The sequence below is a fragment of the Sciurus carolinensis genome, chromosome 14 (assembly GCF_902686445.1).
Source record: "Sciurus carolinensis chromosome 14, mSciCar1.2, whole genome shotgun sequence".
Lineage (NCBI taxonomy): Eukaryota > Metazoa > Chordata > Mammalia > Rodentia > Sciuridae > Sciurus > Sciurus carolinensis.
The window spans coordinates 86,156,463-86,175,325 of record NC_062226.1 but is presented as its reverse complement, the minus strand read 5'-3'; the positions used below and the strand labels follow the sequence as shown (position 1 = coordinate 86,175,325).

Below are 18,863 nucleotides of genomic sequence, written 5' to 3'. Positions count from 1 at the left end.
TTTGTTCATTTGAAATATCTGAGTCAAGTTTTATTTCCTACCTATACCTGAATGCATATAACTCACTGTAGATACATTCCATTTCAGTTTATTTATTCACTTATTTTTGCTGTTCTGGGAATTTTACCCAGGGCCTTATACATGCTAGGTAAGTGCTCTGCCACTAAGCTACGCTCCCAGCCAGTTACATTCTATTTTCACCATTAAAATGGTCTTCTTTACTATAATTTTACATTACTTAAAGTTGGAGTCAAATTAATTATTTAAGTCAACAATATTTATTAATCACCTATTATGTGCCAGACATTATGCAATAATGCATTACGCATTGTCTGATTATACAATGGTGAATGAAACCAATAAAGTCTCTGCTGGCATGGGGCATGTTTTTATTTATTTGGGACTGCTAAAAAAAAGCACCATAGACTGAGTTACTTATAAATAACAGAAATTTCTTCCTCATATTTCTGAAGGCTGTTGGTCTGAGATCAGGGTGCTGTTGGGTTCTAGCTCTTTCAGGCTGCAGATTTCCGGCTTCTTGAATCCTTGAGAGAAAGAAAGAAGGCAAGAGTATTTCCTGAGGTCTCTTTTGTAAGGACACTAATCCCATTCATGATGATTCTACCTTCATGAACTAATCACCCCACAAAGATTTCACCTCCTAATACTATCATATTTGGGGGTAGGATCTCAACATACTGATTTTTGACAAGACAAACTTTCAGTCTATTATAAGGAATATAGCCTATTGTGGAGTAGGACAATATAACAGGGCCCTTTGAGTTCAAGGTGATGGAAAAGTGGAACCCCAAATAGTTTATACAAGACATGGCTTACTTTTTTTAAAGTCCAGAAATAGGACTTCCTTCCTATAAGTTTCATTTTTATGTTGTCAAAATCCAATTTATCTTTCTCTCATGTTTCTGATTCTACATTCCACTTTTGGGCTCTGTCCTTAAACAAACTCTCCACACAGTACTGCAAATGTGCTGCAGTAATTATGGGGAAACATATACCATAACATATCTCAATACTTCTCATTGGCTGATTGTTAGGACAGGGGGACATGATATTTTGGTTGGGCTGAGGTCTCCTCGCCATTATAAGGACTTGGAGTAGAGACTCCACTTGAAGCACCCACACTAAGAATGGAAGAGAAAACTTTCCCAGGGGGAAACCTGGTACCGTTTCCAGATAAAAGATGCTCCCAAAACATCAGATGTTCATAAATAAAGAAATGAGGCAACCTGAGAAGTAGATTAGAGATGATAAATATTATTATGCAACGTGATTTTGAGGGGTTTTGTTTTAGTGAGGCTTCAGTTGACCCACCTGTGATTCAACTGCATCCCTAGGGGTCAGTTCCCATGCTTGTGGACAGCTCCCACTTCTAAATATGCCTTGGAGCCTTCGTGGTAGTTTCAAAAGTCATGCTGTTCACATGCAGGGGAAATTAAAAGTGTGCATCCTTAATCAAAAAAGAAGTTGGTGGACAAAGGCCCAGTATCTCATCCTTTTAGGGCAAATTTGTAGCACGTTTTACACACTTCAGTGGAGGCTCCTAGGAGGGACTCCCAATTGGTTATAACAACAACCAGCCACTAGGTGGCTCCCTTATTGGATTTTCCTCCTCTGTCTTCTCCCTCACCACCGCCTTCAGGAATGGTTTCCTAACTCCTTATTTCATTCTCTGCTCAGAAGATATTGAGCTGAAACTAAACTGACACCCAAAAGTAGGGGAGGAACTAGCTAGCAGAGAGAAAACAGATTTGCAAAGGAGAGTAGAACTTTATCAGATAGAAAAAATAAATTATGTCTGACTGGGGATGTAGCTCTGTGGTAGAGCAAGTGCCAAGTATGTGCCAGGCCCTGGGTTCTATCTCTAGTAGCATTCAGGCCACTGAGGAGAGTGATAAAAGGTAAAAATGATAAAGTGCATTTAAGGAAGGAATTGCTTCTACAGTTACATATTACTAAACTTTCTTACAATTTGTATAGTGACAAATGTAATTTATCATTTAAATAAGTGTAATGCATATCATTACTATAGTTAATTAGCCTCTCCCCACAATACACTGCAAAGTTTTTGAAAGCGGGAAATGCTCCAAACTGATCTCTCTAAATTAAATTAAATTAGAATCAGCAAATGTGCACTGGGTGCATACTATATCCAAAGCACTTTGCTAAGTGCTAGCTATAAAAACAAATTGTCCTTGCTCACGAAGCCCTCAGAGCCTACTGGAGATAACAGATAAACTTAAATGGCTGACTTAAGATTTACCAAGGGAAATATGGGGTTTCAGGTATAATTCTAGGTACCCTATAGCCATTTAGTAAAGGTAATTCATTCATTCATTCACCTTTCACTGAACATACCTAATACCAGAACTGTTGGAGAGACTGTCTTTTTTAGTATTGTTACTGTTATTATTTGATTGCAAAATATATTAATGTGTTTTCAAAATCCAACTTTCCCCAAAATGACCCACAAATTCTCCACCTTTGCTGTAAGCATCTTTCCTATCTTTCTGAGAGTCCCCAAAGAAAGTTTCCACTTAGTCTTTTGTAGGACCCCCTACATGTATTTCTTGAGAATTATAGAACCTCTTCCTCTGGACAATGCAAATAGTACTCATAGATTAATAGTATACTAGATCTGAAAGGGACCTTCATGTCTTCTAGTGTTTTCCATAGAAATCATTATTTATACTACATACTAGGAAAAATGAATAAGGTCCTTTGTGACTGAATGTGGTAGGCCCAGGGGTTCCAATTGCCCTGAAGACTGAGGGGATCAATACCTTTGCATACTTGCCATCAGAGGTTTAACAACCTTTACTTCACAGGCACCTACCAATATAAGAATAGACTCCAGGCACCAGAGTGGCCAGACATGGGCATTGACGTGATTGACAACTTACCCCTAATCATTTTGTCTCATTAATGTTTCATGGTCCACCTGCTTGAGAATACAATCTTAGAGATTTAGTTTAGCTCTTTTGTTTGTTTGTTTGTTTTTTAACCCTTCAGTTTTACAAGAGACCTAAGGCCCAGAGAGGCTGTGTGGGTTGCCAATGGCCACATCTTGAATCTGGGTTTCTTCCCACTATTCTACTTAGAAGTGGCTCCTTTTCACCATTGTAAAATTCTATCTCTATGATGCTCACAGTCACAACTTACTGCTCATTTGTTTATGTTGTGTCCTTTGTCTACAAAAGCCTATATTCTATTTCCCACTCCCATTTTCTACTTCCCTTTGGTGATTTCCTATCCTACTTAAAAACCCAATTAGTTTATTACCTCCTTTGTCTAGACTTTCCTAACTATCCTAGGCAATTAGTCAGTTTCTTCTTTTACCTTTCTCTTTTACTAGTGATTCTTTTAAAATCAGTTTTCAGACCTAGGAATTAGACCAGAAACTATGCAAGTCCTATAAGAAAATGTAGGGTCTGTAATGTATAAAGCTGCTCCCCAGCCCATCAGGTACAGTCATTTTGCCCGCCTCCCAACCACTTGTCAATCTGTGAACATCCTAGCTACCTTTTGGTTCATCAGTCAGCTTGCAAGTATCCTTCTCCTTCTCCTATATTGGTCCCCTGTTAGCCCCGCGGAATTCAACTGTTTTACTGTAGCTTACCCGCCATCTTTTCCATTCTTCTGTCTGTCCTACTCACTTTTCTCTATCCTCCTGGTTTTCCACTCTCTCTAGCGCGCGTCCTATCTTTCTTTTCTATTTTCCTCTCATTTTCTCTCTTACCCTGCAGGGAGACACTCTGTTTGCTTAATAAATTCCCTTATGTGATTTCCCGTGTCCGGCGTGGTTTCGTGGGATTTCCTTACAGGGTCAACACTTCAGCATATAGGCACAGGCAATAACTTTCTCAATAGGACCCCTAAAGCTCAGGAAATAATGCCAGGAGTCAGTATATGGGATGTCATTAAATTAAAAATCTTCTGGAAGAATAAAAAGCCCAGAATAGCTAAAGCAATCCTTGGCAGAAAGAGTGAAGCAGGGGGTATCGCAATACCAGATCTTCAACTCTACTACAAAGCAATAGTAACAAAAACGGCATGGTATTGGTACCAAAATAGAAAGGTGGATCAATGGTACAGAATAGAGGACACGGACACAAACCCAAATAAATACAATTTTCTCATACTAGACAAAGGGGCCAAAAATATGCAATGGAGAAAAGATAGCCTCTTCAACAAATGGTGCTGGGAGAATTGGAAATCCATATGCAACAGAATGAAACTAAACCCATATCTCTCACCATGCATGAAACTAAACTCAAAATGGATTAAGGATCTCGGAATCAGACCAGAGACCTTGCATCTTATAGAAGAAAAAGTAGGTCCAGAGCTTCAACATGTCAGCTTAGGACCAGACTTCCTCAACAGGACTCCCATAGCACAAGAAATAAAAGCAAGAATTAATAACTGGGATAGATTCAAACTAAAAAGCTTTCTCTCAGCAAAGGAAACTATCAGCAATGCGAAGAAAGAGCCTACAGAGTGGGAGAAAATCTTTGCCAATCATACTTCAGATACAGCGCTAATCTCCAGAATCTATAAAGAACTCAAAAAACTCTACACCAAGAATGCAAATAATCCAATCGACAAATGGGCTAAGGAAATGAATAGACACTTCACAGAAGAAGATCTACAAGCAATCAACAAACATATGGAAAAATGTTCAACATCTCTAGTAATAAGAGAAATGCAAATCAAAACCACCCTAAGATTCCATCTCACCCCAATTAGAATGGCGATTATCAAGAATACAAGCAACAACAGGTGGTGGCGAGGATGTGGGGAGAAAGATACACTCTTACATTGCTGGTGGGGCTGCAAATTAGTGCAGCCACTCTGGAAAGCAGTGTGGAGATTCCTTAGAAAACTTGGAATGGAACCACCATTTGACCCAGCTATCCCACTCCTTGGCCTATACCCAAAGGACTTAAAATCAGCATATTACAGAGATACAGCCACATCAATGTTCATAGCTGCTCAGTTCACAATAGCCAGATTGTGGAACCAACCTAGATGTCCTTCAATTGATGAATGGATAAAGAAACTGTGGTATATATATACAATGGAATATTACTCAGCCATAGAGAATGATAAAATTATGGCATTTGCAGGCAAATGGATGAAACTGGAGAATATCATGTTAAGTGAGATAAGCCAATCTCAAAAAACCAAAGGAAGAATGGTATCGCTAATAAGTGGATGATGACACATAATGGGGGGGTGGGAAGGGTTAGTGTTGGGTTTGGAGTTGGGTTTAGGGAGGGGGGCAGGAATGGAGGAAGGAAGGACTGTATAGTGGGAGGGGAGGGGTGGGAGGAAGGGAAAAAATGGCAGAATGAATCAAACAACATCACCCTATGTAAATTTATGATTACACAAATGGTATGCCTTTACGCCATGTACAGACAGAGAAACAACATGTATCCCATTTGTTTACAATAAAAAAAAATCTTCTACACAGCAAAGGAAGCAATAATGTGAAGAGAGAACCTACAGAATGGGAGAAAATCTTTGCTAGCTACTCTTCTGACCTAGGATTAATATCTAGAATACAAAAAGAACTCAAAATACTTAACACCAAAAAGCCAAATTACCCAATTAATAAATGGGCAAATGAATTAATGAATTCATTAGAATTCAACAGACACTTCTCAAAAAAAGAAATACAAATGGCCAACAAATACATGAAAAAGTGTCCAACATCATTAACAATTAGGGAAATGCAAATCAAAATTACACTGAGATTTCATCTTACACCTGGAGTGCCTGGAGTCTATTATTACATTGGTAGGTGTGCTTGTGAAGTAAAGGTTGTTAAAGGTATCACCTCTGGTGGGCAGTATGCAAAGTATTGATCCCCTCAGCCTTCAGGGCAATTGGAATCCCTGGGCCTACCACATTCAGTCAAAAAGGACCTTATTCATTTTTCCTAGTATGCAGTATAGATAACAATTTCTATGGAAAACACTAGAAGACATGAAGGTCCCTTTCAGATCTAGTATACTGTTAATCTATGAGTACTATTTGCATTTTCCAGTCAGAATGGTAGTCATCAAGAATACAAATAATAAATGCTGGAGAGGATGTACAGAAAAAGAAACATTTTTACCCTTTTGGTGGGATTGTAAATTAGTACAACCATTATGGAAATCAGTATGGAGGTGCCTTAAAAGATTAAGAATGAAACCACCATACGATTCAGATATACCACTCCTTAGTATTTATCCTAAATAATACTGTAGTCATATACGCATACCCATGTTTAGCAAATTCACAATGGCCAAACTATGGATCCAACCTAGGTGTCCATCAGCAGATGAATGGATAGAGAAAATATGGTATATATACACAATGCAGTTTTATTGTCATAAAGAAAAATAAAATCATGTCATTTGTAGGAAAATGGATGGAACTTAAGAACATTATATAAGCAAAGTAAGCCAAACTTAGAAAGTCAAGGATTATATGTTTTCTCTCATATGTGGAGGCAAGAGAGGAAAAAGGAAAAGAAAGGAGGGAGAAATCTCATAAAAATCCAAGGGAGATCAGTAGAATAGAGAAAATGGACCAGGAAAGGGGTAATACTGGGGAAAAATTTTGGCCAAATTATATGGTTATATTGTGTGCACGTATAAATATGCAACAATAAATCCCACCATTATGCACGACTATAATACACAAATAAAAATGTAGGAAAAATCAGCTTTGATAAGATAAAGCTTACTTACAATGAAATGTGCCCATTTTAAACATACAGCTCAAGGAGTCTTCACTTTTTTTTCATACATATACATTCTAAAATAGCTTAACATCCTCATTGGGGGAAAATGTGGCTTCTAAAGTATGGAACACTTCTAGAATTTGCTTGTCATATTTACACAAGGACCATGCAATTCTTCTCCATATCATTCCAATTAGGTTTGTATATGCTGCCAAAATGAGCAGCTTCTGAGTCTTTTTTAAAATATTTCGTTTTTAGTTGTGGGTGGACACAATACCTTTATTTTATTTTTATGTGGTACAGAGGATGGAACCCAGAGCCCCATGCATGCTAAGCGAGTGCTCTACCATTGAGCCACAACCCCAGCCCAGCTTCTGAGTCTTGACAGATGTAGACCTCTACATGTCCAATATCACAATCAATATAGAGAGCATTTTACTCACCTCAAAAATTTTCTTCCTCACGCTTATAGTGAATGCACCTGTAGTCCCAGCTACTTGGGAGGCTGAGACAAGAGGATTGCTTGAGCCCAAGAGTTTAAGGTCAACCTGGGCAAAAAGATAGTGAGATCCTATCTCTTTCAAAAAAAGAAGAAAGAAATCAAGGTAGTTTCCATCCATTCTCTTCAGTTAATCATTCCTCAGCCCTATTTTAGTTATCAACAATCACCAATTTGTATACTATCACTATAGATTTGTGTTTCCTAGAATTTCATGTAAGTGGAATCAATCAATATGAACATTCTTATCTCTGGCTTCTTTTGCTCAACACAAGAGTTTTGAGATATGTCTGTGTTGTGGTTTCAGTAGTTTATTCCTTCTGTCGGTAATATCCCATTATATGGAGAAGCTTCAGTTTGTTTGACCATTCAATTGCTGGTGGACATTTGGATGGTTTCCAGTTTTTAAAGCTAGTATGAATTCAATTGTGTTTTACATTGACTTGTACTTGGGCATTTTCCATATTGATTATAACTATAGCTTTATAGGGGAGGGAAGACTTTCCTTCTCAACTCTGAAATTTTGATAAATTGATAACAAGTAGATTGTCAAGAGAAAATGTATACAAATATTTTACCTGTGCAGGGGCATCACATGAAAGAAAAGTGAGTACCTGAGAATTCAGTGAGATCTAGCAGCTATACACCTTCTTTTTAACAGCAGATGTGAGAGAGAATATTGGCAACTTATTATTGAGGGAGGGTAAATGATCTTGGAAGATGAATGATCCCTTAGAAGAATAGATGACAAAGTTTGTCTGGTATGGTACTGAATTCTTGTCATCCTCTCCTGTGACAAGTTAATACTCCCTGTGTTCAACCCTAGGGCTACAACCATCGCAAGCATATTTTCTACAGATCCCAAAGAAATAACTTGGAGAAATTAATGGAGAGGTTTGGACATTTTATTACCCATGTGCTCCTTGGCAGCGGCAGGCCAGGATGCAAAAGGGGGCCATGCCACATTTATAAGGAGGGGGAATACATAGGATAGGTTGCATGCCCACTGTGCAGGTGAGTTTCTTCCGATGTTTTTTAAGTACATTCTTTACTTTACAACCAAGGGCACTCTACTTTGATCCTCACCTGAAGGATATAATGGAAGGGGCCAGCTTCCCCTTCCCATTTCCTTCATTATCACATTCTTTAAAGGTCTTATCTCACTGCCTGAGACATAAGCTTTCCTAGGCATTGGCTAGTATTTTCCCTAACACCCTGGCTATTGGAGACTTCAAGAAGGGTATTGGTGATGATGATTGAGTTCCTTTTGGAAGATTTGTCTTTTGGCAGAAAGGAGAGCTCAGAGAAAAGAGAAAGTCTCTCCTCGCATCCCTGTCCCCCAAGTGCTCCTTTGAACTAAGGTTTGAGGTGATCAAAATATGAAAGTGGTGGGAGGCTAAAGCAGGAGGATAGTGAGTTCAAAGTCAATCTCAGCAACAGCAAGGTACTAAGCAACTCAGTGAGATGCTGTCTCTAAGTAAAATACAAAATAGGGCTGGAGATGTGACTCAGTGGTCTAGTGCCCCTGAGTTCAATCCCTAGTACTCCTCTCCCCCCAAAAACCCCAAGCAACAAAGAGGCATATTTTAGGGTGGCATTGCCTGAACTGTATATAAACTATAGTTTATACAGTAGGCATGTAACCTATCCTATATATTCCCCCTACTTGTAAGCTGAAATGCTTAATAAATTTTTTGTGATGTGGTTTTAAATTACTTAACCTCTCTGAGTCTGAGTTTCTTCATATGTGCAATGAGAAATTTCCAGGGTCTTGCCCACAATGCTGTCATACCCTGTGAGGGTTACCTAGCACCCACTTTGGGAGTTAGTAGGAGATGTTCTCCCTGTGGTCTCTAGATGCTCTCCAGTGGAGGGTTTAAACCATGGAGACTATACCTGAGACTTGTTCTGAGTGATGTGCTAAGTCGACACAGGGAGAAAGATGCTAAGGAGGGATGCAGAAGGCAGTCTAATCTGTGTCTGTGAAATAAGGATGTATAATAGAGAGGTCATGGAAGCTGGGAGGGATGGGTATAATGGGGTTAGTGGAAACTTACACACAGAAACACAGAATGCGGGGTAGAGTGTTCCTTTGAATTTTAGGGAGCACATCCAGGATGGGATTAGAGCCTATAGCAAGTGAACTATGACTCTCTCAAAATAACTGGGTTAGTGAGAAGGATACTAGCCAGGCTCAAGGTTGCACATGCCTTCTTCCTGCAGTCCTTTCCTAATTGAATTAGATGCTTCTTGGCAATAAGGGAGTATTCCAAAGAGTTGATTGAAGGATCAATTTTGCACATATTATGGTTTGACTTTTCAGTTGCTTCAGCCTGTATGCCTAGGTTTAAATTTCTCTTCCTATTAGGTTATGGTCTTCTTTCATCTTCCTGTAATTATTAATGATAACTGATTCCATCACACACTGTCAACCTTTCGGGAAGAATCTGTTGACTAATACTCATATCGCTACTGATTCATAGAGGAAAGGTCTCCGTGCTCACACTTTTCAGTCTCAGATACAATGCAACAGAATGTAAAGCACTGCAGTTAGAAAACAGAACAGTGTTTTGTTTTCTGGAATCATGTATGTGCTAGAACCAAAACCAACAATGGGAAAAAAGAGAGGTCACAGAGTTAAAGTTTGCCTTCTACTTTCTCATGTCTTATCCCTGTGATCATTGATTCACTTATAAAGCCCACTATGCCTGGCTCTACACACAGAGCATTCTTCTAAGCTCTGAACCATTCCTACATGATCATGGCCCTTCGGTGGCCCATTTCTTTATACATATATATTTTAAAATTATGTTTCTAACTGCTAAGACATACCCCTCATAGCTTAAAAAATTCATAGTTGTAAATTCCCCTGGGGCAATGTAATTTACCTGAAGCAAGGGACTTGTAGGCTAAGAATTTTAGGCAACTTGATACACCTGCAATAGAGCTACCTTGGGGTAGGCAATTGTTTTAAATTTCTTTCTATCACATTGTTTGCCACTAGGCAGGTACTTTCTGAGTCAAGTGTCTGTGCTTACTGAAAAGGGGTGCTGCCTCTTTCAGTGATGTTAACTTTTCAAATTGCTCTCTTGCTTTAGATGAGCACCTTTTGATATGGCAGTTTATACCAGTGACCTTCCTCTAATGCTGAAGTTTGAACACTAGAGAAGCACACCAAGGCAAGCATATTAAGCAGGTTTTATTTAAAAGTAGTAATAATAGAGACTTCTCCTGGGAGGGAGAAAGGGGCCATGACTGATGTTCTAGAATCCCAAGAAGTGAGAGCACCCTACATCTTTTATAGGTTAAGGTCTCTTTTGTTCTCCAGTTCTATTCCCCCTTTTCTCTCCTTCCTGCCTACTTGGCCCAGTTTTGCAGGTGAGAGGTAAAAAGTGAGAAGCAAGGTGGCGGGGAGGGGTGCTGGGGATATACCTCAGTTGGTAGAGTGCTTGCCTCCCATGCACAAGATCTTGGGTTCAATCCCCAGCACCAAAAAAGGAAAAAAAAAAAAAAAAGTGAGAAGCAGATGGGGTAGGGGTAGGGCCAAAGTGATTCAGCCAGGCAAGGGCCCAGGGGGCATTAATTAGCAGCTCCTTGCTTGCAGTCCTTGATAAGGGCAGGTAAATTTGGTAAGCAATGAGCTCCAGAGATCCTTAACATTCCATTCTCCCAGGGGCAGTCTCCAACTTCCAGAGGCAGATGGCTTTCATGGCCTCCATTTCCTCAATTTGATCCATCCCCAATTTTGGCTTCCCTTTCCCAGAAGTAACCAGTTTCGACTACCCAAAGTCACCCAGTGTCTCTTTTGGGTGATGGAGAGTAAACTATGCTCATTGTAATTGTCTATTAAGTTGCATTCCTATTTCCATTTTTTGAACATTCAATGAATGAAGAATGGTAATCTTGAGGAGCACATGCTTGTGAATGTGCTCTCTTCTACATGTGACCATGAGTCTTTCCTATATAAATATGTATGTTTCCCCAATAAACGGCTTTTGCTTTCTTTGTTTCAGAGGCACTGCTTTAAAAATTGATTCCCCAGTGCTCTCCTTACTTGTACCAGTAATAAATCATACTCTTCCATTTTTTGGTTATGCTTTGCATTCACCAAGGGGTGAACACATTGTGTTTGGTTATAATATCAGCAAATAATGCTAGTTAGGATTGGCCAGGGGATAAACAGACATGTTCTATAGTACCTGTGTGTGTTAGTTAGCTTTCTATGATTGTAAAAAATCTTTTCCTTCTTAAGGAATCAATTTTGTCTCGGTTTCAGTACGTGGTCAGCAGGCTCCACTGCGTTTTGGTGTGTGATGAGGTAGAAACATCATGGTGGAAAGGTGTGGCAGAGAAAAGTTGCCCACCGAAAGCTAGGGTGGAGGGGACGGGGCAAGGACAACATATAGTACCCAAAGGCACATCTGCAAGTGTGTACTCCTTCAACTAGGTCCTACCTCCTTCAGTTTCTACCACCTCCCAGTGAATTAATCCACTGACCAGGTCAGAGCCCTCATGATCCATTCTCTTCCCTAAAGTCCCATCTCTGAACATTTCTGCATTGTGGATCAAGCCTGCAATACATGAGGATTTGGGGGATAGTCTGGTCTGAATCTAAAACAAAATACTATAATTCTATAATTCTATACATGATAGTACTCAGTCTTATACAATTCTTTGAAAAACTGAATCAGGAACTACTTTACTATAAAATGCCGAACTGGTCACTCAGGAGACTGAATGAAAAACAGTAATGCTATTCTAGTCCAATTGTTTGTTCAGGTCCAATTCTTCCGTAGCCAAGCGAGTACAGCATGTATTAAAAACCATCCATCTGACTGGGCTTGGTGGCACACGCCTATAATCCTAGTGGCTTGGGAGGCTGAGGCAGGAGGATTACGAGTTCAAAGTCAGCCTCAGCAACGATGAGGTGCCAAGCAACTCAGTGAGACACTTTCTCTAAATAAAAAACAAAATAGGGCTGGGGATGTGGCTCAGTGGTTGAGTGCCCTGAGTTCAATTCCCAGTACCAAAACAAAACCAAACCAAACCATCTGTCTTCCAGGAATAAATAGCAGCATGACTCATAAAGGAGGAAAAGGCCTGTAAGGTATGAAATCATCACCAAGAAAAAGGGATATTTACAATATGTCAGGAATCACTATTGACAGTAATTAGCAGGGCTTCTGGAATTTGGCTGTTTCTGAACAAAGTCAGTAATAATTAACACATGACAAATCCATTTACCTTTTACAGAAATCATCTAGAAATAGTTTGGAAATATGTGATTATTAAGAGTTTTAGGAAACCCTAAATCCTATAAAGGTGGTCTAGATATATTAACAAGTCAGGAAACTCCTAAAGGAGGTTATAGCCTAATAAGTTAAATTTCAGTCCAAGTCTATGAGCAAATAAAGAAGAAACAATTGGTTGTGTTCTACATGGAGTACACACATAATAAGTATTAGTGAGTGCAGGTTACGTGATCCGACAGATATTCAGGAATTTTGTGAGCCATTGTTGGTAGCTTGAAATCAGCCATGATGGGAGAGCTTATACTACAGAAAAGGGTGATTGCTATAGACCAGGGATTTTTCATTTTGTTTTGAGCAAGCTGTTTGCCAGCTGTTATAGTTTGAATCTGAAATCTCAAGTGTTGAAGGCTTTGTACCAATGCAGCAATGCTCAGAGGTATGACTTTGAGGAATTGATTGTATCATGAAGGCTCTAACCTCATCAGTAGATTAATCCATTGATGGATTAATAATTTGAACGGACTACAAGAGGTGGGAAAAATTGTAGGCAGAGCATAGTTGGAGGAAGAAGGTCATTGGGGCATGACCTTGGGGACTAGATCCTATCCTGGTCCCTTCCTGTCTCCCTCTCTCTCTCCCTCTCTCTTTCTTTTCCTGGCTGCTATCAGCTGAGCAGCTTTCCTCTGCTATGTCCTTCTACCATGATATTCTCTCACTTCAGGCCCAAAACAATGGAGCCAAACAACCATGGACTGAAACATCTGAAACTGTGAGCCAAAATAAATCTTCGTTTATCTCAGTTTGTTTGTGTCAGGCTGTGTTGGTCACCTCAACAAAAAGTTGACTAACCAACCAGTCTACCAATGTCTATTGGAGGCAGAATGAGTCTATCAGGAATGTATATTCCTATCTTTCAGAGAGGTATGTGCAATTATGGAACTGGAAAAGTTCTCCTGACATTTTTTAGAAACTGGATTTAGTATTCTAATTCTCTTTGATTCAGGTCTATGCTGGACAAATAACCTTCTGCCCATACATTTGGTACACATAGATGAGTTGGTATTAAACTCTGTTTCCTGAAGTCTTGGGAATTATAAGAAGCCCTTTCAGGGGACATCTAGGAGAAGGGCAGAGAAGGTACTCATGAAGATTTACAGCTCGTTCATCTATCTTCAAACAGAGCAGGTTCATTTTCTCTGTTTTACATATGGCTATCCATAAAAACAAAACAAAACAAACTAAACCATTTTCTCCTTTTTTAGTTTGAAGAAAGCATTCCCCTGCTAAGAAAGTAAAGAAAAAAATTAACGTAAAAATAATAGCCTATGGGGCTGGGGTTGTAGCTCAGTGGTAGAATACTTGCCTAGCATGGATTAGATTCTCAGCACAGCATATAAATAAGCAAATAAAGTTCCATTGACAACTAAAAATATATTTAGAAAATAATAATAGCCTAGTGTTGTTTGTTTACCAGAAAATCATATCCCTTATACATCCCTGGTTATTAACAAATTATTATTCAATTACTCATGAGTTCAGTAAATATCAAATAGTTTTCTATCAACTATGGGGTTGGGAATCATATGTTGAGAAAGTAAAATTTCTTGGTTAACCATGTTGAAGATCAGATCTATCAATGATGAGTTGCTTTTCTGGTATTTTGACCAAGATACCCTGGTAAAAATCCATGGTAAAAATTCATCTATTCTGATTGTTCTCTCTTAAATGTAGCAGACCAAGAACATTCTCTGTTTTACAAGGCAACCAAAAAGTGAGTCAATCAGGAGAACTGGGCTCAAGTTATGGGAAGTATTTACCTTTTAAAATGGCATCCCCTCTAATTACAAAAGTGATCCTATGTTTCTCATAAAAATTTAGAAAATTAGAAAAGTGAAAAGAAGAAAATAAAAATAATTTATCTACCATTCAAAGACAGCTACCATTATTAATCTGCTTTTGTTACTATCACAAAACATTAGAGGCAGGCTAAGTTTATAGAGAAAAGAACTTTATTTAGCTCACAGGTTTTTTTTTGTTGTTGTTTTGTTTTGAGGAGGGGTACTGGGAATTGAACTGAGGCCACAGTTCACTGTGGCCACATCCCCAGCCCTATTTTGTTTTTATTTAGAGACAGGGTCTCACTGAGTTGCTTAGTGCCTTGCTTTTGCTAAGGCTGGCTTTGAACTCACTATTCTCCTGCCTCAGCCTCCCAAGCCACTGGGATTATAGGCGTGCACCACCATGCCCAGCTAGCTCACAGTTTTGAAGACTGAAAATCCAAGATCGGGGACTCCACAATTCAACATCTGGTGAGGGCCTAATGATAGATGGTGTCACAATGATGGAGTGCATACACGAGGAAGAAAAAACATCTAGGAAAAGGAAGCCAGAGTCAGGAGTCAGGCTCACTTTTATAACAACTTGCTCTCATCAGAGGCCCATGAGAGCTATCTTAACTCCTTCCAAAGTCAGAGCCTCCAAAGACACGCCCTTCCCATTAGGCCATACCTTAGGGGTCCCATCAACTTCCATATCACCACACTGGGACTAAGCCTCCAACACATGAATCTTCGGGGGACAACCCACATTCAAATCAAGGTATTATACATTCTACTTCTTTATACCTACACATATATTCATTCATACACATGAAAATGACTTTTTTTTTGAGCAGTTTTTTTTCCCACTTTGAGTGTGCAATTTTATGCCGCTTGACCGGTTTCCAACAGTTTCCTCATCTGTAATACATGTGTGTGGGATCTGTACATGAACAGCAAAATACTAAATAAAAACTAATTGGAAAATTTCAAATTTTAAAAATCAAGTAGTTTTTTCAGTAGGTACTATTTGTGGTATAACCTAAAAGAATGATTTGGTATTCAATAAATATAAGTCTCCCTCTCTCTTTCAACCACAAGCTACCAGTTTTCCATAGAAACAACCATTGTTATCAGTACCTTGTTTGTCTTTCAGAGATATTCTCTATATATACAAGCATATCTGAAAGTATGTTGTAATAATTAATTTAAAGAAAAAATTCTGGTTTATACAAAGAAATAGAACTCAAACATTTTCAATGTTTAGTAGAATCTTTACTTAGAATCTTTTAAAGTGCTTTTGTTCTTTTTTCCTTTTAATCAAGCACTACATAACATGCTACATGCTACATAATATGCTACATAATTTTCTAGCAGGGTAGATGATCATAAATAAGCTAGTTCTTCATCAATCAGAAAAATGTTTCCCTAATCAGTGTTCTCCAAGAACTTTGACACATGGCAATGATTAAATCAAGAGATACACCTGTCTCTGTCAAACTGTACTGATATTAATAATGGTCAACACTTTCTTCCTTTCCCTCACTAGTGAAAATATGCAGTAACTACTCCAGGGTTGATAAACTACACACCCACGTTGGTGAGTATAGGGAAAATTTTAAACCACATCTTTTCATGGTTACCTAGACCGAAACACAATTTGTAATCCCTTAAAGGTAACTAGGTTTTTATTGTTTTGGTTTTATGCATTATTTTTCTTTATGGCTAGAGTAAGCTTCTCACCTACAGTCACTGTCACATTGAACAGCTAACATGTATTAAGCCCCAATTGTGTGCAGGTTACTGTACTAGTATCTTCAATCAGAGAATTAATTTTTCTGTGTTGGTAGGTGGGATTTGGTAAGATGAAAACTGAAAAACAATGAGACTTTCTTCAATTTGGAAGTAAACAGCATCTACATTTTCTGCCTAGAAAGTTAAATAAATACAATTCCAGCATAATTATATTTAGGAATGTGTATTTAAGAAATCAGTATGGGGCTGGGGAGATAGCTCAGTTGGTAGAGTGCTTGCCTTGCAAGCACAAGGCCCTGGGTTCAATCCCCAGCGCTGCAAAAAAAAAAAAAAAAAAAATCAGTATGGCTGGACATGGTATTGAATACCTGTGTCCTAGCTACTGAGGAGGCCGAGGCAGGAGGACTCCAAGTTTGTGGCTGGCCTGGAAACCTAGCGAAACCCTGTCTCAAAATAAAAAACAAAAAGGACTGGGTATGTAGCTCAGTGGTAACATGTCCCTGAGTGCAATTCCCAGTATCAAAAATAAATAAAATAAATAAATAAATAAATACATACATACATAAATAAATAAAAAGAAAAGGAAAAAAAAGAAGAAATCAATATGGAAATATGGATATAAAACTTCTCAGTGGTGGGGTGAGAATTACCTATGTACAGTCAATGCAGGTAGTTTTCTATTGCTGATACAACAAATTATCACAACATTGGAGGCTTAAATAACACCAATTTATTGTAGTGTAGTTTTGTAGTTTGGAATTCCAACACCAGTCTTATTGGGTTAAAGTCAAGATGTCATCAGAGTTGCATTCTTTTCTGGAGAATCTAGAGAAGAATCCATTTCCTTGTCTTTTCTAGTTTCTAGATGTAGCCATGTTTCTTGGCTTGTGGCCCCCTTGCTCCATCTTTGAAGTCCACAATTTTGCATGTTTCTGACACAACTTGTTTAGTCACTTCTTCTGACCATAGCCAGGAAGGGCTGCCATTAAGAACTCTTATGATTAGATTGGGTCCAGATGATTCAGAATAATCCAGAAACTCCAGAATAATATTCCTACCTCAAAGTTCTTAATTCAATCACATCTGAGAATCTTCCTTCCCATGTAAAGTCATATAATTGCAGGTTCTGGGGATTAGGTTGTGGATATCTTGGAGGCGGGCATTCATTATTCTACCTACCACAGAGATCAAGAGAAAAAAATCCAATGAGAAGTGGGATTCCTTCGATGCTGTACTGCGTTAGAAGAATTCTTGGGAGAATCCCCAAATGGAGCCTATCATGTCTGGCCCCAAGCAAGAAAAATTTTTTTTACTTCTTATAGAAACTGAGCATGCTGTCACCATCATTCATATGAAAGGCAAGCCAGGATTACTCAGTTTTCTCCTGTCTCACTGAGTAACATTTACTTACCCTTTACTTGTGTATGCAGAAAATAACAATTCTGCTTTGAGGAAATACTAAAATGGTTACCTCCAAGTCAAATAAGAGTAACCATAGCCCAGGAACACAGATGCAAATACCTGGAACGACATAGTTCTTCCATGAAAGAAGTTGTATGAGATGTTATAATGGGGTCATTGATTAGGTGGATTGCAAGAGTTAGGGAAATTCTTCTATAGCATTCACAAGTTATCTTTAACGAGGTGAGGAAGTCTCTTGCAGGATTCAGATGTTATCACATTCTTAGTTTTGGGGTTGGTGGAAGCTATAGATCTACCAAACTTAGAATACATTCCAAGAGTTATATCTAGTAGTTTTATTGTTATTTTAGAATTACAATTTCTTTATTTTATTTTATTTTTTTTATTTTTTGAAATATATTTTAAATGGTCAAAGGACATTTATTTATTTATATGTGGTGCTAAGAATTGAACCTAGCGCCTTACACATGCTAGGCAAGTGCTCTACCACTGAGCTGCAACCCCAGCTTTCACAATTACTTTAAAAATACATTTCTTTGTATAAATAGTCAAAGTTGTAAAAGTATTTTTACCAGTGTTCCAGAATTAAAGCTTGTTAAATCAGCCTGCTGTAGGGTCAAGGGAAGTCATTCTGTTGAGGAATTACAGAGTTAGATCCTTTAGAAAATTGGAGATTCTCATTCATAGAAGGAAGATTGAAAGCATTAAAGACAATATCTTGGTATTTGGGGGACATTGTATACATGATCAGTTGTCTTAGAAACAAAAAACAATCCAACCTGATTTGACAGATAGGTCTGTACAATGCTGTTGCCATATTTCCTGTTTGAGGAAGTCAGGGAAAGAGGTATTTGGATAAACTTCTTTGAATGGGCACAGGCTGAGAAGATATGTGCATTCCATATGAAAGTGCACTGTAGGGCATCCACCCCAGAGGAGGCTCTTAACAATTAAGTGGACAAAAGGATGCCCTCTGAGGATGTTAGTCTTTCCCTAGCCACCTCAGTGTTCCCTCAATGAACCCATGTGCATCCAGTGTGTTGGTGGCAGGGATGGAGGTGGTCATAAACTCAACAACAAGAACTTACTGTTACTAAGGCTGACTTGCTAATATTATTGCTGAGTGCCTAATCTGCCAACATTAAGTTGGCAGCTTCTGCAATACCTGACTTCTGTAGCCATGGTTGCTAGTAGAAGGAACCCCATCAGGCAACTTCATAGTGGAATGTCTCCAGTGAGACACCTCCTGGTGAACAGCTTTCCCTTGCACCCTAACAGGTGGACCTTCAAAAATTTCCAGAGGACATTTTTTTTTTTTCAGCAAGTTCCATTGGCACAGCATTACAGCAACTTGTCTGCCATCC

At 38.7% G+C, this 18,863-nt stretch overlaps 1 non-coding gene across 1 annotated transcript; it reads right to left on the bottom strand.

Annotated features, from left to right (window-relative positions):
* Positions 1-6,870: 6,870 nt before the first annotated feature.
* Positions 6,871-6,979, bottom strand: LOC124965099 (U6 spliceosomal RNA). The gene has a single exon (XR_007105103.1). It is a non-coding gene; the product is annotated as a U6 spliceosomal RNA (small nuclear RNA).
* Between the last annotated feature and the right edge of the window lie 11,884 nt (positions 6,980-18,863).